The following is a 26,490-nucleotide window of genomic DNA, read 5'->3' on the forward strand; positions in this document are numbered from 1 at the left end:
CCAGATTTAACCCTAACCTAATCATGGGACAACTTACAGTGACCAACCAGCCTACCTGATGCACCTTTGAACTGTGAGAGAAAACCAGGGTACTTGGGGGAAAACCCCACACAATCCACAGTGAGAACATACAGATACTCAAGTCAAGTCGAGTCAATTTTACTGTCAGTTCAACCGTAACTGCTGGTACAGTACACAGTAAAAATGAAACAACGTTTCTCCAGGAACCTGGTGCTACATGAAACAACACAAAACTACATTAGACCAGACCTACACGGGACTACATAAAGTGCACAAAACAGTGCAAGACAGTACAATAATTAATAAACAAGACAATAGGCACAGTAAAGGACAAATTACAATGTAATAATAATTCCTTGCCATGACAGAATGGCAGCACAGACACAATGGGCCGAGTGGACTAATTCTGCTCCTATGTATTATGGTTTTAAGGTCTTACAGACAGGGCCTGAATTGAACTCAGAGTTCTGGAAGCATTTTTTTAAAAATCATACAGAACATTTTATTCACATCTACCAGTCATACTGATGATTGAACAGAATTCCCCTTTCAGCCAATTGGGTCTGCTCCATCATTCCATCATGGCTGATTTATAAGCCCTCTCAAAGCCATTCTGCATTCTCCCCGTAGCATTTGACACCCTTATTAATAAGAGCCTATCAGCTTTTGTTTTAATATACCCAGTGACTCAGCTTCCACAGCCACTTGTGGCAGTGAATTCCACAGAGTCACCATCTATTGACTAAAGGGAAGCCCTTCTATTCTGAGGCTATGCCCTCTGGTGCTAGACCTCCCCATTGTAGGTAACATCTTCTCCATGTCCACTCTATTCGATAGGTTTCATTGAGATCCTCCCTCATTCTTCTAAACTCCATACATGAGTCATGAAAATTGTTTGGGGCATGACAGGAATCTTCACAGTCTTTTCCCTTCTCCTGTTCCAGGTATTCAACAGGAATTCTCCACTTCAGTATAGACTGTGTTGCAGACAAGCATTGCTTCAACATCTAATTGAAACCATTGCAGAGTGTTCGGTAAACACAAGAGATTTAGCAGGTTATGGAAGTCCTGATCAACATACACAAAATGGCTGGAGGAACTCAGCAGGTCAGGCAGCATCTATGGAAATGACTGAACAGTTGATGTTTCAGGCTGAGACCCTTCATCAGGTGAGATGGCTGTTCACTTTCTAGAGCCTGAGAGGCTTATTGCTAACCTTAGCTTTCTAGTACATCTGTATGTCTGTTCTGAAGGCTCAGAGTTGTTTTTGCCAAAGTTAAACTTCCAGCAAGCATTCCTTGCTCAGCTTCTTGTTGTAAGCAAGAAACAGTCTTCAGATCTTAATATAAATTGCAAGCAGTAAATTTTCTGATGTTAAAAGGGCACCTGGGCTAGCTGCTAAGAGGTGTGGTTTGCAATGTCAGGTGACCACTAGTCTTCTTGTCAGCATTAGCCTAATGCAACACAATGGGCTATGTTAATTAACCTAGATTACAACTACAACTAAATTATTTGTACCATTGTCCTTGGAAGCTCTTAGACCATCTGTGTAAATTACTTTGTTCCAGCAAAGGTATCGAGAAAAGATCTCATGCATGTGATGTCATCTAGTAGCAAAACAGTATAATTGTTAGAAAACATTGGGATTGAAAGGAATGCTAAGGAGCATGACAGAAAGAAGACCTAGAATTCATTCCACAGCCTTCATTTTCTGCAACAGATGACTCATTTGTCTGCAACTTGTTAATATGTTCTTTCAGTCTGTAAGAATTTGTAAGAGAAGTTTGAATAGGTACGTGTATAGTAGGAGTATGGAGGGCTGTGGTTCCAGTGCAGGCTGATGGGAGTAGGCAGCTTGAATGGTTCAGCATGAACTAGATGGGCTGAAGGGCCTGTATTTGTGCTGTACTTCTCTATGACTCTAATTGTACCTGTCCTTTGTCGTTTGTAAATCTTCTGTACTTCAGAAATCTTTTATAAATCAAGAATCTTCTGTGAGAGTTGAATATGTATTAACAATTTGTCTAAACTTATATGTCGATCATAAAAATAAAAATAAACTGTATTTAAGCTACCTTTTGAGCTGAAACTATTTGCTTCTTGAGAAAGAAGATGGATCCAACACTCAAGCAATGGGATTTGGCACCTAACCCTCACCACAGTGACAAGACAGGGAAGTAAGAGTAGGTTAACACGGTGCTATTACCTCCTGAGTGTGAGGGTACTTGTATCAGATAGGGCTTAAAATCCTCTTTTGAATTTAGGGCTTTGCAGACAGGGAACCGAATTGCATCACACAAGACCCTTCATCAGCAGAGCATTAGGCCATGCTGGTTCTGGGCGCACTCCAGAAGCCACCTCATTTCAAACTGGCAGGGTCTGTTCTCTTGGGTTTGAGGGGCTGCCATCAGGGCTTGTGGTGAGTGACATCTGCTCTGCCTGCCTCTGAGCCCCTTCCACCACTCAAGGTCCCGGTCAGTCCCATGACGTGGCCCAGTGCTGAGCCTGGTGCCACTCCCGTGGCCACGGTTGCCATCTGTGCCATCAGGCCAGCATGCTGAGGACTGGATGGGTGTAGGTAGAACAGCAGCTGGAGAGGGTTGAGCTGCAGGAGCTGCTTTGGACTGAGCAAGGCAGCTCACTTGGCTGGGGCTTCCAGCGATCCTGACTTAGGCCACAAGCTTTCCACATTGTGAAGGTTAAAAGTGTCCTTGCATCTGTTAATCTTTTTCTGATTTCCTCAGATGGCAAATAACATCTTTATAATATGTCGGTAAAGATTCCGACTGTGAGATAACTGCACAGTAAAATAAGATAAACAGAATTCTAATTGATAGTATGGGTGGAATGCTTATGACGGCTTTATTCTGAGAAATACACTTTATTTACAAACATTTGCATGTTAAAGCCAAAACTTTCATTATGCAAATAATAACATCTGAATACACACTGCCTTCTGTGGACTTTGACTAAGAATGTTTCAGCATAATTTTCAAATTCCCTTCTGTCTAGTTTTAAAATGGGGTTGAATGTGAAACCTTCAGAAAGGCAAGATTTCATACGGAAAATCAAAATGCATTGTTATGGAACGTTGGGACAGGTCATCTTGGACTCACCACTTCGGTTAACTATTGACTCTGGGACATTGGCACTGTCCGCCGAGCTCTTCATGGACAAACCTCCTCCAATTTCCAAGTCTTTAGGCCGTAGTATCTGCCTGTTGGGCCTGCTTCATGTTAATCCAACACAAGTACAGTTGTCTGACTGGAATGAGTGGGAAGAAACAGTTTAAGGGAGTACTGAGACTAGACGTTTCAATGTATATGTGATAAATAAATCCGAATCTGAAATCTGCTAATTTCTTTTCTGTTTAAAGTCCATTAATTTACATCTATTTAACAAATCTTAAGCATGTGCGCAAGCTTTTATCTTAGCTTATAAAAAATCTTAAATTTAACTTAGGTGAGATGCAATGGTGCAGTTGTTAGAGACACTGCCTCACGGAGCCAGAGATTCAGATTGAATCTTGACTTGCATTGCTGCCTGTGTGGAGTTTGCATGTTCATGTGACTGCATGTATCTCCCCCAGGTGCTCTGCTTTCCTCCCAATAGTTTGTGGGTTAGTAAATAGACAATGAACTCATGAACACTCATTTGTTCGTTATGTGCTGTGTCGTATGATGTAGGCGATTACGGTCTTTCCATTAACATGATCATTCTTGGCAAATTTTCCTACAGAAGTGGTTTGCCATTGCCTTCTTCTGGGCATTGTCTTTACAAGACGGGTGACCCCAGCCATTATCAATACTCTTCAGACACTGTCAGCCTGGCACCAGTGGTCACATAACTAGGACTTGTGATATGCACCAGCTGCTCATAGGACCATCCACCACCAGCTCCCACGGCCTCACGTGACCCTGATCAGGGGGTTGCTACACATTGCACAAGGGTGACCTGCAAGGAAAGAGTGCCTTACACCTCCATTTGATCGAGACGAATCTCTACCCCACCACCCACAACACTACCTCTATTTTGCTCTCATATATATATAATTTATTTAGTAGTAATTCTACACTATATACAAGTATACCACCCCAGAGAGGCCACATGAGTGACAACAGTACAGTACCACTGGTTTGTAGGAATGTAATAGAACAGTGCTGAAACATTGACTACGAATGTAAAAATGGAAAGCTATTGTTCAGTTTATTCTTGTCTATTTTTATTAAGAGTAGATTATTTTGATAATGAAAAAATATTTCTATATTCCTTATTTTTAATTTATAGTATTTTTAAATCTTGCACACAACAAATTTTGTGACCTACGGTACAGTGCAAAAGTCTTATGCATATATATATGTTGCTTGAGATTTTTGCACAGTACTATAGTCACTTTATATATTGCATGGTACTGCTGCCACAAAAAAAATCAAATTTCATGACATATGTAAGTGTTGATAAACCTGATTCCAGTATGGGTCTCTATTGTGGCTGAGAGTGGGAAGGGGGCAAGGAGAGGGGAATCATAGTTGGGAAAAGGGGAAGGGAGAGGGGAAGGAATGGGAAGCACCAGAGAGAACTTCTGTAATGATCAATAAACCAATAAACTCAGGATGTCCCCTCTTCTCCTCTAGGAGACTGATCCGGACATTCCCTCTTCTCCCCTCTCCCATCAGACGGAAGGTACAAAATCCTGATTGTGCATACCATCAGCCTCCAGGACAGCTTCTGTCCCACTGTTATCAAATTCTAGAATGGACCTCTTGTGTGATGAACTTGACTCTCGTCCTCACAATCTTCATTGTTTACGTGCGCCTTATCTGTAGCTTTTACACTTTCTTCTGCACTGTTGTTGCTTTATCTTGTAACTTGTCATGGTTTGATTTGTATGAACAGTATACAAACACCAGACAAGCTTTTTCCTGGTACATAGAACATAGAAGAGTACAGCACAGGAACAGGCCTTTCGACCCACAATGTTGTGCTGGACCAGCTAAAAAGCAAATCAAAAACACCCAAACACTAATCCCTCCTACCTACACAATTTCCATGTCCCTCCATCTTCCTCACATCCACATGCCCATCAAAACATCTCATGTATTTGCCTCTACCACCATACCAGGCAGTGTATTCCAGGCATCCACCTCTCTCTGGTAAAAAACTTACAACTCACATTGACTTCGAACCTACCCCCTCTCACCTTCAATACATGCCTCCTGTTATTAGACATTGCAACCCTGGGAAACAGATACCCTCTGCCCACTCTATCTATGCCCCTCATAACCTTGTAAACCTCTATCAGATCTCCCCTCAGCCTCCACCACTGCAGAGAAATCAACCCAGGATTGTGCAGCCTCTCATGATAGCACATGCCCTCTCAACCTGATAAACCTGCTCTGCATCCTATTCAAAGCCCCAATATCCTTGCTGGTTGGCATGGAAATGGTGGGTTGGAAGTTTTCTTTCTGTGTGAGATGTGGCTCAATGACTGACTAAAAAATATACAATATTATTTTTATTTATCCGCAGAATGTTAACTCTTGTTGCCTTTGCCGAATTTCTCCAAAGCCAAGGAGGCAGTTAAGAATCAATCAGATTGATAATGGTCTTCAACCTGAGATGTTAACTTTGCTTCCATCTCTCCACAGGTAATGCTTGAGCTTATGAGTGTTTTTAGCAGTTTCAGTTTTTATCTCAGATTTTCAGCACTGGCACTGTTCTCATTTTCAAGAGCTAAGCACCGATCAGGTTGCATCTTTGGGCCCAGAAACAGAATAATCAGTTTGGAGCAACGTGCACAAAATGCAGGAGGAACTCAGCAGCTCAAGCAACATCAATGGAGGGGAATAAACAGTTGATGGCTTTGGCCAAATCTATTTTTTTTTAATTCACAGAATGCACTGTGGATTAGGAAAAACAGTCAAGATAAGGAGGTAGAAAAGCAAAATATGGAAATCCAAAATAATAGAGATAATGGTGAAATTAGGCTAAACATTGTAAGCATCGAGGACATCTTCAAAAAGTGATGCTTTAGAAAGTAGCTTCGGTCGTTAAGGACCACACCACTACATGCACTCTTCTCCTTGTGACTATTAGGGTGGAAGTACAGGAGCCTGAAGCCAAACAGTCAATGCTTTAGGAACAGCGTTTTCCCTTCCTCCATCCGATTTCTGAATGGTCCATGAACTACCCCTCACTACTTTCCCTTTCTTCTTTAGTTTTTTATATATATTTCTTATTGTAACTTATAGTATCCTTTATATATTGCACTGCACTGCTACCATAAGACAGAGTTCATGATGTATGTTAATGATAATAACTCTGATTCTGATAAATGACATTGCATTTATGCATATTGCATAAATATTGTTATTAAGCTAAGTGTCATATTTAAACTTATATATGATTACCTACAGAGTTGTATAAAATTATTTTAAGATAACAAAGGAAAACTGTGCATACTATATTTATATATTTACAAATGTACATCTATGGTTTCCTCCTATAATGACCTGGATCTGGGCCGTACCCTCCAAACATCCGGACCTGCCTCTCGGTTTTTTTTTGCACTACCTTCCTTTCCCTTTTCTATTTACTATTTATGATTTATAATATAAATTTTTAATATTTACTATTGATTTGTACTCCAGGGTGCGCGAAGCGCAGAATCAAATATCGCTATGATGATTGTATGCTCTATTATTAATTCTTAGGCGACAATAAAGTATATAAAGTATATAAAGTAATCTAAAGACGTATCAGTTAGGGTTAGTAAGTTGTGGGTATGCTATCTTGGGGCCAAAAGCATGGTGTTCCTAGCAGCTGCCCCCAGCACCACCTTGAACTGTGTTGGTCGTTGATCAGAATCAGATTTAATATCACTGGCATATGTCGTGAAATTTGTTGTTTTTGCTGCAGTGGCACAATGGAGTACCCAATAATAAAATGTAAATTGCAGTAACTATAAAGTACGCATATATATATATATATAATAGGTAATATATAATACTACAATTAAATTAAGTAAGTAGTGCAAAAATAGAATAAAAAAGTAGTGAGGTAGTGTTCATGAGTTCAATGTCCATTCAGAAATTGGATGGCAGAGGAGAAAAAGCTGTTCCTGAATCATTGAGTGTGTGTCTTCAGGCTTACCTATCTCTGTATCCTTTGGTGTTTTGATGTACATGTGAAAAATAAAACTTTTTAAATAAAGAACTGTATTTCTTTTCTGTTTTATTCTTGATTAAATTTCCCTTCGAAGAAAGATTTAATTCTGAGATATCAGGTTTAATGTAGTGCTGTGATAAACAACCACCACCTCTGAGCCCATTTCACACCGCTCCTGTAATGTCCTGCAGGTACTTAGAATAAGATAACCAATTTGAGTGAGGTCATGGTGGCTGAATAGAGATCCCATGCACAGTTCCCATCAAAAGCAATCAAGCTGACCTTCAAATAAAATTTGAATAAAATTAATGTTCTAGAATGCCACCTGATTAAGCTGCCTTGTGGAAAATTTTACTTTCAGTTAAATGCAAATTAACTTAAAGGAAACGTGGGCAACAAAGCACATTTGTATATTGGCACAAATCTGAACACATTGTGTGCTTAGGTTACTGTTGTCATTCCAAATGGAAATTTATGACCATAAACGTTGTCCGACTTTTCCTCTGGATAGAAAACAAATCTGCTTGGAGGTGATGGATTTCAGCGGCAATGAGATTCCAGCTGCAACAGCAAATTTCATTTAGAAGGCGCCTTCAATGACTGCGGGATGAATCCAGAGTTTTCAGTTCGGCCCACTGAATCGGAATCTGGTTTATTGTGACTGACACAAGCATGTTGCAAAAATTGTTGTTGTTATGTCTTTTGCAAAGGCACAAAAATTACAAACTAAGTCATACAAGACAGAAAAAATAATAAGGTCGTGTTCATGGATTCATAGACTGTTCAGAAATCTGATAGCAGAGGGGAAGAAGCTATTGCTGAATCATTAAGTGTGGGTCTTCAGGCTCCTCCCATACTTCCTCCCTGATGGTAGTATTGAGAAGAGGGCATGGCCTGGATGGTAAGGGTTCTCAGTGACTGGTGCTGTCTTCTTGAGGATGTCCTTGATGGTGGGGAGGGTTTGTGCCCGTGATGGAGTTGGCTGAGGCTACAACCCTCCACTGCCTCTTGCAATCCTGTGTTTTGGAAACTACATTCCAGGCAGAATGGTCTCCAACATACATCTGTAAAAACTTGCAACAGGCTTTGGTGATATACCAAATCCCATCAAGTGTGATTGAGCATGATATATTGTGAGGCCAAGCCCACAGAGTCCACAAACACTGGAATACCTTCTCACTACATTTGTAGCTCACCCTTTTCAAACCTTTCCACCAATCCCTGTGTTCCCTTCCAAAAAGTCCAGATTTGCACTGGAAGCATCAGAGCCAAGGGGATTTTTCACTCTGATAAAAGTCATAGAAACTTTGAATCATAAGAGTCACAGTATACAAACTTTGACCCAACTTGTCTGACTGTGGTGTTTATCTGAGCTAGTCTCATTTGCTTGCACTTGATCCATATACTGCTCACCCTATCCTACTCATTCCGTATACCTGCCAAAATGTCTTTTAAACATTGTAATTGTAAGGGGGGGTGGGGTGGGATGGAGATATGTCTCTCCCAAAGGAGTAGCATCTGCTTAGCCTTCTTATCAGGGTCACGTGAAGCCATGGGACCGGGTGGTGGTTGGTCATATAAGCAGCTGGTGTATATCACAAGTCCTGGTTATGCTAGGCAGACAATCTCTGAAGTGTAATGATAATGGCTGGGGTCACACATCTTGTAAAGGCACTGCCCAGAAGAAGGCAAAGGCAAACCACTTTTGTAGAAAAATTTGCCTAGAACAATCATGGAAAGACCATGATCACCACGTCATATGACATGGCACATAACGAATGAACAAATTGCATCCACCTCTGCAACTTCCTTTAGCAGTTCGTTCCATATAATCACCACTCTCTGCGTGAAAAAGTTGCCCCTCAGATTCCTATGAAATCTACCCCCTTTCAATTTAAACCTACGTTCTCTAACTTTACACTCACTTTGGTATTAACTCCTGTGCAGTAATACACAACAGCAGCTGGAACTCCTAGCCTTTGATTTGCTCTTGCAGCCATTGTGTTATGTGGCTGGTCTATTTAAACTTATGATCACTGGGTGTCGCGACTGGGAGGACTTGGCGAGGCAATATATTGAGTATTATCAGGAGCCAGTTAAATTCTCACTTGCTGGCGTGAATGATATTTGCCATCTCTCCACTCAAACCTGTCATATCAAGGTCTTGTGTGTGATGGCATTAACTTCAATCTACTGTATAGTTTTCTTCTAAACTCCTGTGAGTAGGCCCAGAACCATCAAATATTCCTCATCTGTTAACCATTCCATTCCTAGGAAGATTCTTATAAACCTTCTCTGTCCCCTGTCCAATGCTTTTGCATCCTTTCAGATATGAGGCCCAAAACGGCACACAGTACTCCAAATGTGGTCAGACCAAGGCCTTATAAAGTTTCAGCATCACGTTCTTGCTTTAAGATTAGAGTCCTCTTGAAATGAATGTTACTTTGCTTCTCACATGTCCTTGCCAGGTCCTTGCTGTGCAGTGGCTGGTGCATTCCCTGCAGATGTTTCACTGGCTACAGCTCTGTGAGACAAAGAGCAGACAGAAAAGCAAAGATGCACCCAGGAGCAAATACTTGAAGCCTGGCTACCTTTTGCGAATTACAGTTAACTCCAGGTCAAACCTCATGGTCTGTCAATCAACTGCCATTTTCTGGTGATCAGACAGATGTGTTGAGGTGTTTGGTACACAGTAGAACAGTCAGCGAAAGACTATATTGTAACGTACGACTAATCCTGAAACACACATGCCAGAGTTGCAAGTTATCAGCCTCATTTGGGCTTTGGGTAATGCTTTGCACAGTAAAACTGAACCTATGTTTTTTTTTGTAATTTATTTTTTATTGAAGTTCATCATCAAACAAAACTTTCCATAAAATGTATTTCAGATACTGTACATATATATTATATAGTCATATTTGTCACAAATCTCCACATAATATTTATCTGAGATATACACTTATAGAAAGGAGAGGAAAGAAAGAACAATCAAAAGAAGAAAACTATGTAAAAAGTAGGGAGTGATTTTTTTACAACATATTCATTGACCTGGGAGAGTAAAATCAGGCCTATGAGGTGTTATGTAGTTATACCATTTTTCCCAGTATGACTCAAGTTGTTCCAACTTATGATTAACAGATGCTCTTATCTTCTCCATTTTGTAAATGTCCATTGTAATTTCCATCCATACTTTTAAAGTTGGGCTCTCCTGTGATAACCATTTCCTGGTAAGGGTCTTTTTACCAGCCATCAGCAGTATATTCATTAAATATTTATCTCTTTTCAACCATTCTTGAGGTATATACCCAAAATATATGGTCTTACTTTCTAAGGGTATTTCACAATCCTGAGTAGCTAGGACAGATTTTGAGATTAAACAAAAAGCCCCCGTTTCTTAGCAATTTAAAAAATTTACTTTAAGGAGAGTTTTATTTGTCACATATGCATTGAAACATCAAAACATATTCTGAAATGTGTTATTTGCTCCATTGACCAACACGGTCAGAGGATGTGCTGGGGGCAGCCCATAAGTGTTGCCATGCTTCCAGCACTAACATAGCATACTCAGTATTTACTAATCCTAACCTTAACCTGTATGTTTTAGGAAAATGGGAGGAAACCAAAGCACCCTTAGGAAACCCATATGGTCATGGGGAGAACATACAAACTCCTTACAGATAACGGCAGAAATTGAACCACGATTGCTGATCACTGGTGCTGTAACGTGTTGTGGTGACTTCTACACTACCGTGCTATTCAGTTTTCAATCAATATAGTACTATACATCAATTTAAGAGTACAGTGGAGATCCACAAGGAGATTACTAATTATACATATTAGAAGTATATGGGTCTTGAAAGAGCGAATCATGGAAATGGAGATTCAGGTGAGCACATTGGGTCTTTATTCATTGGACCATAGGGAAAAGAGGGGTCAACTTATAAAGCGTATAGAACCATGAGAGGCAGAGATAGGTGAATGCAAACAATCCCTTACCCTGGGTTCGGGAATCATGAACAATAAGATATAGGCTTAGGGTGACAGTGCAGAGATTTGTTAGGAACCTGAGGGCCAACCATTTCACCTAGAGGACGGTCAGTTTAAGGAATGAACTGCTGGGTTGAGCTAGGTATATTAATAACATTAAGAAGGAACACGCACAACATGCTCGGGGATCTTAGCAGGTCAGGCAATATCTATGGAAATGAATAAACAGTCGAAGTTTCGGGCCGATACCCTTCATCAGGACTGAGAAGGAAGGGGGAAGATGTCAGAATAAAAGAAGTAGGAGGAGGGGAAGGAGGCTAGCTAGAGGGTGATAGGTGAAGCCAGGTGGGTGGGAAGGGTCAAGGGCTGGAGAAGAAAGAATCTGATAGAAGAGGAGAGTGGACCTTAGGAAAAAAAGGAAGGAGGAGTGGATCCAGGGGGCAGTAATAGGCAGGAGAGAAGAAGTAAAACGTCAGAGTGGGGAATAAAGGAAGGGGGGAGGGTGGAATTTGTTTACTGGAAGAAGAAATTGATATTCATGTCATTAGGTTGGAAGGTACCCAGAGGGACTATAAGGTGTTGCTCCTTCACCCTGAGGCTGGCCTCATCTTGGCACAAGAGGAAGCCATGGATTGGCATGTAGGAATGGGAATGGGAATTGGAAATAAATGGTTTGGCCATCGGGAAGTCCCGATGTGGTGGACGGTGCGGAGATATTCAATAGGGGATATTGGACTACCACAGGCCAATGGAACTAGCTTAGATGGGCATCTTAGTCAGCATTGACCTGTTGGGCTGAATGGCCTGTTTTCATGCTGTATATTTCTATGACTCAATGACTCTATCTCAATTAACAAGAACATGGTAAGCATCCGTATCAAATAATTTATATTTGAATTGTTTTGATTAATAGACCGTGTTGACCATGACAACTCTCCTGTGAAATGGGGTAACAACATAATTCATGCTTTTCTGAGAGAATAAAGAGAATCTCACTTAGTATTTCACCTGGATATCAGCACATCCCCAGCAATGCAGCATCCCCTCTGAAAGGTATTAAAGTGTCAGCTAAGTGTCTCGACTGGCACTTGGACCCACAGCTGATTGATTCGGAGAGAAAACTGTTCCCTAAAGGCTCAGAGCTAGCTAAAAGACCATAAAATATAAGAGCAGAACTAGGCCATTCAGCCCATCGAGTCTACTCCACCATTCCATCATGGTTGATTTATTTTCTCTCTCAATCCCATTCTCCTGCCTTCTCCCTGTAACCTTTGACACCCTGACTATTCAAGAATGTATCAAATTCTGCTTTAAGTATACCCGGTGATTTGGCATTTATAGCTGTATGTAGGAATTCATTCTGCAGATTCACCACTGTCTGGCTAAAGAAATTCCTCCTCATCTCTGGTCTAAATGGCCATTCTTCTGTTCTAACGCTGCACCCTCTGGTTGTGGAGTCTCCCACTTTTGGAAACATTCTATCTGGGCTGCTCAACAGTCAGTTGGTTTCAATGAGATCTCCCTTCGTCCTTCTAAACTCCAGCATGCACAGACCCAGGCCTATCAATTTCAATATCAAATTAAACTTTACGCATCATAAAAAAATTTACAAGAATAAACCATATAATACCATTTCATTCTTACGTTCATAGTTAGTGCTTTAAGTAGAGCTCTGTTACTTCCCTTAAAACTAATAGGACTGTTCTACTTATGTGGCCCCTTAGGGTGATCCACTACTGCGATAAACGAGGGACTTCCTCACCCAGCCCAGCCCCTCTCTGTCCAGTGGCAGAAGAACACAATACAGTGGTCCTTCCTCACCGAGCTCTTGTGGTGGCTGTACCCGGTCTGAGTTCATTTCTCACCATGTACTACTGAAGCCTGGACTATGCCAGTCAGCAGCATTCCTCCACAGGCATCTTGATGTGCTGGCTGACCCGGAGCAATCAAACGCTCCTCATGCGTTATTCATTCTTGGAATTACTCTTGTAAACCTCTTCTGGGCCCTCTTCAAGGGCAGCTCATCCGTTCTTAAATATGGAGCACAAAACTGATCGCAAATGAGCTAACGCTAAGCCCCTATTTCTTCTGTGCAGCCCAGACCATATTTCAGGGAAGAAAGGGAGAAAGACAGAGACTATGAAAATCCCTTGTCAGTGCGTTGAGGAAATAATTGACTATTCTGTATAAGGTTAGTTAGAGTGGAGGAATTTATGGACTGATATTGGTCTGAATGATGTCTGGCCCCCTAAGGATTAAATTACAAAGAGAGATTATAATAACTCTGGCTGTACTCATTGAAATTTAATAAGTTAATGGCTGATAAATTTTCAATATATAATAGAGAACTAATAAGAGTGGATAGGGAGAACATTTTCTGCTGGTTCAGGAGTTTAGGGAGCAAAGTCAAAAGTTTTGAGCCAGGTCTTTCCAAGGTGAATTTAGGAAACACTTCGACTTGAAGCAGATGGGAGATTTAAAAATAAAATCTTTTCCACTATGTTACTGGGTCTGTTGTTAATTTTATATCTGAGAAAGCTCGGTCTAAGTTAAATAATTCTATCATTAGACATGAGAGAAATTGGATATGTGGACTTAGGTTACAGATCAGTCATAGAAAGGTGCAAAAATGTGAATGGGCAGAATAGCCTCATCCTGTTCCTAATTGCCCAGTATTAGCAGTATTAATTTGTATGGACTTTACTGACTGCCTGGATACTGTCATTTCCTTTGGAAAAGCGGGAACATTAGCCTGACATGTCAGGAATACAGATCCAAATGCAAGAGATTCTCTTTTTATTTATGATTTTGTTGTTGCTGAAGCATTCCCTGTTGGGACTTCCTTTTCATGAAAAATTGAAAGTCAGGGCCTTTGGAATGGGAAGCAAATTATTGGAACTTCTTCTGTACACTGTCAGAGTCTACAGTGGAAATAGCAATAATTTGCACTTCACCCATGGATCTATTTATCTTTCTGACTGTGGGTGTCTGTACCACACAACATTCTCTGGCAAAGAAGGCAGACAGGGACCTATGCTAAACCTCAGGATGATTCATTTGTCAATTTTCCCAGGCTTTTAGAAATAATAGGCATCTTCTAACTTCTATGCTGGAAGCAAAATTTACCATAAAACCTGGTGTACTGGTTGAACTGGGTATCGTGGCCATATCTTGTGCTTCTTTTGATTGAGAAACAACTGACGCAAAGGGTCACTGTTAAGAGTAAAAGTAATTGGCCAAAGCCAAACGAAAACTGTATGAAAAGAAAACTAATACTAAGTAATGGAAATATGCTTAAGAAATGACAGAGAAACACATAGATTGACTTTCAATAACCTTGTTCCTATTTGCTCTACAGAAAGAGACCACTGGTTCTCCAGGTGGAATTCCATTAGTCCCACCTCTTTACTTCCATCTATCTCTGTAGCTTATTCCTTCTCACACAGGGCCATCAATTCCCTTTCACTCTTTATTGTACACTGAGAGATTATTGAAAGTGACCAATTAACCTACTAGCACATAGAGTCACAGAGTCTTAGAAAAGTACAGCACAGAAACAGGCCCTATGGCCCATCAAGGCTGTGTTGAACCATTTCACCCGCCTACTTCCATCAACCTGCATTGGGACCATAGCCCTCCATACCCCTACCACCCATGTCACCCAATTAAGCTTCTCTTAAACGTTGAAATCGAGCTTGCATGCAGTTCGCCCCACACTCTTATGTAAAAATCTTTGGTTTGTAGGAGGGAGTCCATGTATTCCTGGAGAGAATGTGCAACCTCCATACTATAGAGCAAGTTTTGAGTAAATCTTCCTCTCAAAAAGGACAATATGTTCTTTTGCCGACAGGGTACTCACAATGCACCAGGTGTTGCCTAGCCAGGGCTTTCTAACAGCTGTAGCAAGAACTGGCTCCTCTGAATGTAAAGTTCAGCTTTCCAGGAAGGAATTGATTATTTTGTACATCTGCTTTCAACATTTTCGTGACCCACAAATATATAACTCCAAAGTATCCAACATGGCCAGAATGCTGAAACAAATGGCAAACAAGATCATGTTCAAGTTCATTGTTGTCATAAGCATACATGCACAGAGGATAAATGTCATTAAGATAGACTTCATTACAACAGCAGCACAATACATTACAAGCGGAGAATATAATTACCATACACTTAAGTTAACATTAATTACACAAAACGTGTACATGTGCAAAGAAACAATAAATGATGACGCATTGATAGAGAAAAACATATTCTGAGACTTGGAAGAGAATATATGTGACAAATTATTAGATTTATAGATGATATTAAAGTTGCTGGCATACTGAAAAACGTCTCAGGTTACAACAGGATCTAGATCAATTGGGAAAATTGGCAAGGACTCTTAGCCCAGACGAGTATGAATTGATGTCAACGAGGAAGTTAAACAAGGCCGGGACAGTAAATAGCAACGCCTTGAGGAGTGCTGAACAATGAATCCTTGGGGTAGAAATATATAAAAGTGGTGACACAAGTAGGTTAGATTAGATTAGAAAAAACATAGAAAAACTACAGCACAATACAGGCCCTTCGGCCCACAATGCTGTACCGAACACATACTTAATTTACAAATTACCTAGGGTTACCCATAGCCTTCTATTTTTCTAAGCTCCATGTACCTATCCAAGAGCCTCTTAAAAGACCCTATCATATTCGCCTCCACCACCGTCGCCGGCAGCCTACATTGTGCATTCACCACTCTCTGCCGTAAAAAACTTACCCCTGACATCTCCTCTGTACCTACGTTCAAGCACCTTAAAACTGTGCCGTCTCATGATCGTCATTTCAGCCCTGGAAAAAGCCTCTGACTATCCACATGATCAATGCCTCTCATCATCTTATACACCTCTATCAGGTCACCCCTCATCCTCCGTAGCTCCAAGGAGAAAGGGCCAAGTTCACTCAACCTAATCTCAAAAGGCATGCTCCCCAATCCAGGCAACATCCTTGTAAATCTCCTTTGTACCATTTCTATAGTTTCCACATCCTTCCTGTAGTGATGTGACCGAAACTGAGCACAGTACTCCAAGTAGGGTCTGACCAGGGTCCTATACAGCCGTAACATTACCTCTTGGCTATTGAACTCAATCCCTCAGTTGATGAAGGTCAATGCACCATATGCCTTCTTAACCACTGAGTCAACCTGAGCAGCAGCCTTGAGTGTCCTATGGATTTGGACCCCAAAATCCCTCTGATCCTCCACACTGCCAAGAGTCTTACCATTAATAATATATTCTGCCATCATATTTGACCTACTAAAGTGAACCACCTCACACTTATTTGGGTTGAACTCCATCTGGCGCTTCTCAGCTCAGTTTTGCATCTTATCGATGTTCCGCTGTAACCTCTGACAGCCCTCCACAATATCCACAACACCCACAAACTTTGTGTCATCAGCAAATTTACTAACCCATCCCTCCACTTCCTCATCCAGGTCATTTATAAAAATCATGAAGAGAAGCGGTCCCAGAACAGATCCTTGAGGCACACCACTGGTCACTGGCCTCCACGCAGAATATGACCCATCTACAACCACTCTTTGCCTTCTGTGGGCAAGCCAATTCTGGATCCACAAAGCAATGTCCCCTTGGATCCCATGCCTCCTTGCCTCTCAATAAGCCTTGCATGGGATACCTTATCAAATGCCTTGCTGAAATCCATATACACTACATCTACTGCTCTACCTTCATCAATGTGTTTAGTCACATCCTCAAAAATTCAATCAGGCTCATGAGGCACGACCTGCCTTTGACAAAGCCATGCTGACTACTCCTCATCATATTATGCCTCAACAAATATTCATAAATCCTGCCTCTCAGGATCTTTTCCATCAACTTACCAACCACTGAAGTAAGACTCACTGGTTTATAATTTCCTGGGCTACCTCTACTCCCCTTCTTGAATAAGGGAACAACATCTGCAACCCTTCAATCCTCCGGAACCTCCCCTGTCCCCATTGATGATGCAAAGATCATCGCTGGAGGCTCAGCAATCTGCTCCCTCACCTCCCACAGTAGCCTGGGGTACATCTCATCTGGTCCCGGTGACTTATCCAACATGACGCTTTCCAAAAACTCCAGCACATCCTCTTTCCTAATGTCTATATGCTGAAGCTTTTCAATCCACTCTAAGTCATCCCTACAATCGTCAAGATCCTTTTCTGTAGTGGATACTGGAGCAATGATTATATAAGATTAGTTTTAATTGTCAAGTGAAAATCAAAACATTGAAACATGTAGTGATAGGAATGTTGTTTCCATCAAAGTAAATCAACGAGGATTGTACTGGGTAGCCTGCAAGTGTTGCCACAATTTTGGTGCCAATAGCTCACTAACACTAACCATACATCTTTGGAAAGTGGGAGGAAACCAGAGAAAACCCAGACAGCGACAGGAAATGAATCCATATCTGAGTCCTGATGAAGGGTCTCGGCCCAAAATGTCGATTGTTCAGTTATTTCCTGACCTGCTGAGTTCCTCCAGCATTTTATGTGTGCTGCTCCAGATCTGAGATTGCTGGCACAGTAAAGTGATTGGCTGACTGCTATGCTATCTGTTATATATTGTAACTCCAAAACATAAAACTAATTGAAAGGAGAACAGGGGAGAAGGGAGAGGACTGTTCATTTTACTTTAAGTGTAGTGCACGCATATGACGCAGTGGGTGATGATGTATGCCATTCACGTACTTCATATATATAATCATAATGAATTATTTAAACAACAAAAATGCTTAATCAAACAATATACAGTATTTACAATATTACTCAAATAGAATTGATATATTAAATACACAACACTCTTCCCTGCTTAGCTATAAACTTCAATTCAATATATATATATAGTATACTACATAGACATCTACAGCATAGTAAATTTTAAACTGACTCATTCAGGCTGAAAGATTCAATCACTGTCGAGGATTTCTTACTCTTGTGGGATAACGTCTTTCCTGACAAGAGGTAGTCATTCTGCTTGGCAGGAGTGACTTGTGGCCGTGAAAGCAATCTCAGGTTCCACAGTGCTTATTGTAGGAGTTGATTCTGAGGCTGCAGGAAGACGTTCTGACAGCTCTGAACACCTTTCTTCTCCTTTTCTCGGCTTTCCTCTCTGGAACTACTTCGATCTTTTCTTCCCTCCTGGTTCTGGCTTCTTTCTCTCTCTTTATCCTGCTCTTTTTCTTTCTCACATTCCTTCTCTCTTTTATATCTTTCTCTTTCTTGTTCATGTTACTTCTCTCTATGTCTTCTCTCCTTTTCAAATTGTCTTCCTTTTTCCCATCTTCCCTTTACAGTATTTCTGAATTTGTTAATTTCTCAGAAATTAGGTATCATTTATCCTCTTCCATTTCTTTTCCTTTTTCTTCTTTATAAGAGGCACATCTTGATCTTGGGAAGATGTATTTATATCAATGGTGTATTCTCTTATTAATATTTCTATTGCTCCCTTTATGATCTCCTCTTGGTTACCTCATCCTCAACATCATGTGCTGAATCCTTTGTTTTCATATCTCTATTGACTCCTTTCCTTTTGGCTTTCCATTCATCCAGGTGGGCTTTGGTCTTTGCATCTACTTTTACAAGCAGCTTTTTGTGTCCCACTTAAAGTTCATACATGCAGAGGAGATTCTGGTTCTTTATGCTCACAAAAGTCAAATGCTTGCAACTTTCTTGATTCTCTTTGAACTCTTTTCCAGCTTAAAACCAAACCACATTTTGCAAGTAGCTGCCCGATTAACATATCAGAAGCTTTCTCAGATATAATGCCTACAAAAACTTTTGTAATCGGACCACCACTTTTGTCACTTTCATGCTTCCTCTGAGCAGCATGATCCTCCCTTGGCCCAATACGGTATCAAACCAGAGGCAAAGAGGTCGGCACCAACACCTGTCTGCCCTCTTTTGGGCAAGGGTTCATGATGTACAGCATGGAGACTGTTGTGGCATCATCCAGTGTCTTTCTTAATTTGCTTTAAGTTGACCCTTTTAGAGGGGATGTGGCATACAAATGGTGGATGCATCTCCAATCAAGTTATGTTTTTTCAGCCAACGATGCCCCCACTATGATGGCCCTTCTGATTTTACCACATACAAGTCAAATGTGACTTGATGACAATTACAAATATCATTCCCCCAGGAGTTATCTTTTCTCCAGTATATGTTCTTAGTTGGATATCTGCAGCCTTCAGCTCAGTATCATTGAAATACCATTCAAACTCATTTTGTTGAATGTCTGAAACAGCCAAGCCCATATCCAATTCCATTTTAATTAATTTTCCATTAACTTCTTGTGTAAGCCATATTGCTTTTCTATTGTTAGTTTTCACATTATAAATCTCAAGGCTAACCAGTCCTGTGTCACTCTCATCATTCTTAGATTCTTCATCAAGAGCATGCAAATTAGAGCTCTTTTGAAACTGCAACTTGACATATATCTTTATCTCTTCCCTGTGCTGTCTGACATGCTGTTTGCATGAGTCCTGCTTTGTTGCAATTTCTGCAAGGTTCTGTATTGGTCTGGTGTATGTGAGCAGTAACACAATGGTAGCACAATTTGTTCAGCCAGTCTGTTTTCTGTTTTAGTTTTGCACATGCTCACTTTCATTCCATACTGTAACTTAATTGCATCTCTGTCTGCTGTTTTTATTGATACAGCTATATTTCGACTGCTGTTTTAAATATAAGTTGTGCTTCATTAGGAGATGTTTTTGAATGTTTTCCTGGAATATTCCACAAACAAAACAATTTCCCTGTACATCATCGAGCCCAATATTCAACTGGCAATGCTTGGACAATCCCTTCAATTCAGTACATAAGCTGAAATGGACTTCTCTTCCTTTTGATTTTGCGTATGAAATCTGAAGTATTCTGCAATCAACAACAGTTTTGGTTATAAATATAGTTGCATTACTTTCATGATATCAGCAAATCTCATTCTGGCTGGTTTGATTAGAGCAGTTGGACTTCTATGCCTTTAAATCCAATACACTCAGCAAAATTTGCACTCACTTTTGACTGGCTAGTTTGCTTCAAAATGCTGTTCAATTTGCTCAGCATACAATATCCAGTTATCCATTGTGGAATTGAATACCTCTATCTTTTCGATGTAGCCAGCCATTTCTGCTTTTTCTAAAATTTATGATTATTATCACTCAGTACCCACTGTTCATGAACCCATGAATTTCTCCATTTTCTGCCTTTGTTTAAACTCGACTGTGTCTGTCCCTTCAAAAGAAGCACGTGCTGTGCAGCTTTATTTAAATTGACTATTTCTCGTAGCACTTCAACAAGTAGGTATTCATCTCAGGTTCATTTAAAATTTCCTCACCACCAAAGCATGAAACTAATTGAAAGGAAAACAAGCAAGCTGATAGATAACTTATGTACGTTCGTTTTTACTTTAAGTGAGGGGCATGCATATGACAGTGTTCTGCTGATGTATGCCATTCGTACATATAACCATAATGAATTATTTAAGCAACTACAAACATGTAATCAAGCAATATGTTTACAATATTGCTCAAATATTATTGATACATTAAATACACAACACTACCATGCTACTTCAGATCGGCTGGATGGTATGCTTGCATTTTTTGCCCAAAGCATTGAATTTAAGAACTTGGATGTCATGTTCCAGTTGTACCAGTTGTCAGTGAGGCTTCATTTTGAGTATAGTGTACAATTCTGGTTGATACTTGACAGTGAGATTGTGATAAAGATAGTTATGATGCAGGAAAGGGGCACAGAAATGTGCCTGGACTGGAGACCTTGATTTATAGGAAAGGATTGGATCAGCTAGGACTTTTTTCCCCCAGAGTGAAAGTGGTTGAGAGATGACCTTACAGCAATTTACAAAATTATGAGTGGCATGGATAGAATAGATGGCCAGAGTCTTTTTCCTCAAGATGGAAAAGTCTAAGGTAATAGTTACAGAGGGCTAACTGCAGTGAACTCGGCTATATCACGGACATCACAGTGGCCTGGGAGCATCTTGTCAGTTCCTATAATGGCTTTCATCTACCCACAAATACTAGATATTCAGATCAACTTCAATACTTGAGTTAACAACTCAAGCTCTAAAAGAAAAAGAGAAAGAAGCTGGTGAAAGAGCAAAAAGAACATGGTGTGTTTTATTACCTCAGCAGGTTCCAATGTACTTTGTGTCCAGGGAAGCATGTTTTTGCACAATAGAAGAAACATGGCAGCCAATTTACACACAAGGCACGATACTGTGTAAGAGACTTAGGCACATATATATAGCTAGGGAGTTTAAGACTTGTACTGTTCTGTATTTGTCAATGTGGAGCAGAGAGTGAGTTTGTAAATCTGGTGGGAGCTAAGAACGTCGGGAATGGTGAGGGTCAAGCGCTGCGGAAGGGGATGTAGGGTAGGTGGCAGAGAAGGAGTGCCAGAGGTGTGGGAGGTGGGGGGGGCGGGTGCAGACACATCCAACCCTGAGACTCACATATGTCATGAAACCTGTTTTTTTCATGTGGCAGCAGTACAATGCATGTATAAGTGCTTAAGGGTTTGCACAGTACTGTGTGTGTGTATATATACTATATATCTGTGCATGTGTATATGTATGTGTGTGTGTATATATATATTACATACATACATACACCAGTGATATTAAACCTGACCTGAAGCTTCTACAAATACCAATATTATAATGAGAAAATACCATTCCTTAGTGAGGTTAGCTCAGAGATGAATTTTGGCTAAAATATTTTATGTGTCCTTCCAAGAGGGGACTCAGGGCCTCAAATTTAATGTCTCAACCGAAAGATGAATATTAACCCAACATGGTTGTGACATTCTTTGCAGGGGTTTTCCATGTTCCAAAAACAAGGGAGCTGACCCCTATATCTCTGTAAGGGCATTTATTTTGGATCAAGGAACACATTCTTAAAAAGCCAGAATAGGTGGAGTGATTGTTCCATGAAATAGCAATAGTATTTTGATAAAAATTAATAACCATGACGAATGAAGGCTCTACTTACAGGTAAAATACATGTTTCCAGATGAATACATAGTCTTTATTCTATAAACACCTGGAAGTAATTCTCCAGGTCTGGGATCAATTGTCTCTTACTTCCATTTAAGAGATATTAAAAAGGGACAGAAGTGTAATCTAATGGAAAGAAGGACAAAATAATGAAAGAAATTAGTAATAATGTTAATTTTTATTATTCCAGGCAAAATTAGGAGACAACAAGGAACACACATTATGATCCATAAAAGAGTAAGGATTCAAAGGGGAGCTTCACAACACCATTCCATTCAAATCTGTGGTATCCTAAGAGACTGTAACAATCTCTTCTTTACTTCTATTTGTCCTGACTTAACCCATGACCTAAAGATGAACCAAGAATTCTGACCAAGAATGGCCAGGAGGCCCATCTCATATCCTAAACCAAATTTGAAACAATAGGGAGAAAGTGAAAGCTGATAATTAGAAACCGCAGGTTCATGCTGTCAGTACTTAATAGGCAAGTCAGTGAAAAAAAAGATTCAACCCTCATATGTTGGGGTTGGCATAAAACCCATTTAGTCATCACATCTAACTGACAATTGGAAACAAACCCCAGCCTATTAGGCAATTAACCTACAGAATGTTCTTAAGACCCTTCTTCAGAGATATCATGTGGTCATCAGATGAGCAAAAACGAAACAAAAAGTTAAAGTATTCATTGTTGTTGCACAAGACTGATGGTGAACCTTTGACCCTTTGTTAATATGTAATGAAATTGTCTCATTGTGTTTGTTAAACAAATGCATTGACCCATTGGTTCTTTCAAAGGTTCTTTATACTTACCAAGCATGTAATGGACCTAAAAGGGTTTATAACGGTAAAGCTCCCATGAAAATTTCACCATGGAATTTATCAGAGACCTACACACGAGGTTGGTAGGCTGTCCCTTAAGTGGGAATCAATTCTTGATCATTAATTAATTATAAATAGAATAACGATAAAAGTTAAGGTTGTAGTTGATGGAACTGTGTCATGGAATTGTTTAGGGAATAGTGCTGAAACTATGAATATTCTGTCACATTCAGTCTTATGTTTAATAAGGTTGAAAGAGTACAGAGAAATTTACAAGGATGTTGCCAGGTCTGGAAGATCTGAGTTATGAGAAAAGATTGAATAGATTAAGACTTTATCCCTTAGAATGTAGAAGATTGAGAGGAGATTTGATAGAGGAATACAAAATCAAAAGGGGTATAGATGGGGTAAATGCAAGCAGGCTTTTCCCACTGAGATTGGGTGGGACTACCACCAGAGGTCATGAGTTAAAGGTGAAAGGTGAAAAGTTTAAGGGGAACATTCAGGGAAGCTTCTTCACTCGGAGGTCATGAAAGTGTGGTGCATGTGAGCTTGATTTCAATGCTGAAGTGAAGTATGGATAGGTACATGGAACAAAGGGTTTGGAGGGCTATGGTCCCGGTGCAGGTCGATGGGAGTAGGCAGTTTAAGTGGTTTAGCATGGACTAGATTGGCTGAAGGGCCTGTTTCTGTGCTGTACTTCTCTATGACTCCCTATTCTTGAAGTGTATTAATGATTTTGACTTGAAGGGAGAGGCAGGGTTACAACAACAATGATGACACAAAACTTGAAAGCACGATGAACCAAGATATGGACAGGCTGATGGAAATGATGATTAAAGGAGAGAAGATGCTTTATGCTGAGAGTTATGAAATGTTTGTACACCAATTGAAAATAGTCCATATAAATGTAGGCTATTATAGATAGATAGATAGATAGATAGTTCTTTATTGATCCCAAAGGAAATTACATTGTGACAGTACCATTACAAGTGCACATATATAAATATTAGAAAAGAAGTAGAAAGAATAAAAAATAAGTTACCACAAATAGTCTAACAGGAGGAGTCATTACTTTCCCAACTATAGGTTGACTCATTATAGAGCCTAATGGCCGAGGGGAAGAATAACCTCATATAGCGCTTTTTGGAAGAGCGCAGTTGTCTTAGTCTATTACTAAAAGTGCTCCCTTTTTCAGCCAAGGTAGCATGCAGAGGGTGAGAAACATCGTCCAGAATTCCCAGGATTTTCCGTAGGGTCCTTTGTTCTACACAGCTTCCTGTGTGTCCAATTTAACTCCTATAACAGAGCCAGCCTTTCTAATCAGTTTATTCAGCCTTTTGGCATCACCAATGTTAATGGCATTGTCCCAGCACACCACCACATAGAAGATTGTACTGGTGACAACAGACTGGTAGAACATGTGAAGGAGAGGCCTACATACTCCAAAGGACCTCTGTGTCCTCAGAAAGTAGAGGCGGCTTTGGCCCTTCTTGTACACAGTCTCTGTATTGGTATTCCACTCAAGCCTGTCATCCAGGTGCGCCCCCAGGTTCTTGTAGGTCCTCACCACATCCATGTCCTCACCATCAATAGTAACAGGGAGCAGTGCAGACTAAGTCTTCCTGAAGCCAATCATCATCTCCTTTGTCTTACTAATGTTGAGCTGCAGATGATTCCGCTTGTACCATTTATCTAAGTCCTCCACCAGGGCCCTGTATTTATCTTCCCATCCTTTCTTTATGCACCCAGAGAATTTCTGCAGATGATGTGACTCTGTGTTGTATCTAAAGTCCAAGGTATACAGGGTAAACAGGAAAGTAGCCAATACAGTCTTCTGTGGGGCCCCAGTGCTGCTTATAGCCATGTCTAACACACAGCTCTGAAGCCACACATACTGCTGTGGTCTGCCAGTCAGGTATTCCATTATCCAGGGTACAATGGAAGTGCCAATCTGCTTTGAACAGTGATTTTCCCCAGCAATAAGGGCTGTATGGTATTGAAAGCACTTGAGAAATCAAAAAACATGATCCTCAAAGTGCTGCCTTGCTTATCCAAATGGGAGACATGAAAACAGCGTGATCTGTGGCTGTATTTACTTAAATCATTGCATTCGCATGGTTTAAAAACTCAAATGAACATGTTAACCACTCAAGTTGGATCTTAAGCTTTACAAACAGAGGTAGAAAGCCAGGGCAATACTTTGTTGCATGAGACAGGATACCCAGTACGTGATCTGGTTTTCTGTCCATGGTGATTAGATGATTGGTTCAGTGGAATTTCCAGTCAGTGGTAACCCCAGGATATATAGGCTCAGTGTCAACCATTTATTACTCTCCATAGATGCTGCCTGACCTACTGAGTTCCTCCAGCAATTTTTGTGTGTAATCCTAGAATATTGATAGTGGAGGACTCAGCAATAGTAGTGACTGGTAAGTGATTAGAACCTCTCATGCAGAAGGTGTTCAATATCCAGCCATTCCTTGGAGCGAATGTTCCTTCTATTTATCAGTCCATGCTGGTTGATGTCTGGATCTTGTTGCATCCAGACATGAACTGTTTCAATGGCTGAGGTAGTATGGATGGAGCTGGACATCAGAGAACATCTAACATTGAGATACAATGAAGATCATGGATGAAGCAACTGATGATGGTTATGTATTGAATACTGCCCTGAGCAACTCCGGCAGTGATGGCAGGGATGATTTAATATTAGCTGGACTACTGAGCTCCAATTTTGCAGCTCTGAGGTCAAATCAGTGTTACCACTGACAGATGTCAGAGTCTGGCAACAGATTTCCAGTTGGTTGGTGACCTGCACTATAAGGGTGCCCCACACAAATTGATTTTGCTGATAATGTTTCAGCTAAAAAACTGTTCATTCCCCTGTTCCACTCAAGATGTGGTCCAACTTGCTGACTACTTCACATTAGTACCTATAGCTTGCTTGGTTGCTTCAGTATTATATCTATTATAATCAGATGCACAGATAAATTCCTTGAAGTCTTTGAATAGAACTGTCAGCTAAGAATAAAAGTTCCATGCTGAAAAAATGGTTTTGCAAGTTGATGCTATTTCTTTTTTTAAAAAAGTTTTATCAATCTAAATAACAGACTTTTAACAGACAGAATTATAAACTTTTGCATTAATACAACAAAGGAATAAATGAGAATGAGAGATATTTCACTGAGGTGGTTAACATGGAACAGAAAGACTCTTATTTCCTTCAACAAAAGCCAATAACGAGGAAATAGAACTTAATGTAACCAGCAGATCTGAAGGAGGAGATTGGAAAAGCATTTATTTTTTACTCAGATCATGGTCTTCAACCCTGTATCCAAAAAGGATGTGCAACCAGAAAATCTGAAGTGAACGTATTTCAAGTGCTCTTGAGGGACAATAATTGACACAGCCTCATTTGTCAAGCTGTAATATGTAGGCAATGCTT

The sequence above is a fragment of the Mobula birostris genome, chromosome 11, assembly GCF_030028105.1.
Source record: "Mobula birostris isolate sMobBir1 chromosome 11, sMobBir1.hap1, whole genome shotgun sequence".
Lineage (NCBI taxonomy): Eukaryota > Metazoa > Chordata > Chondrichthyes > Myliobatiformes > Myliobatidae > Mobula > Mobula birostris.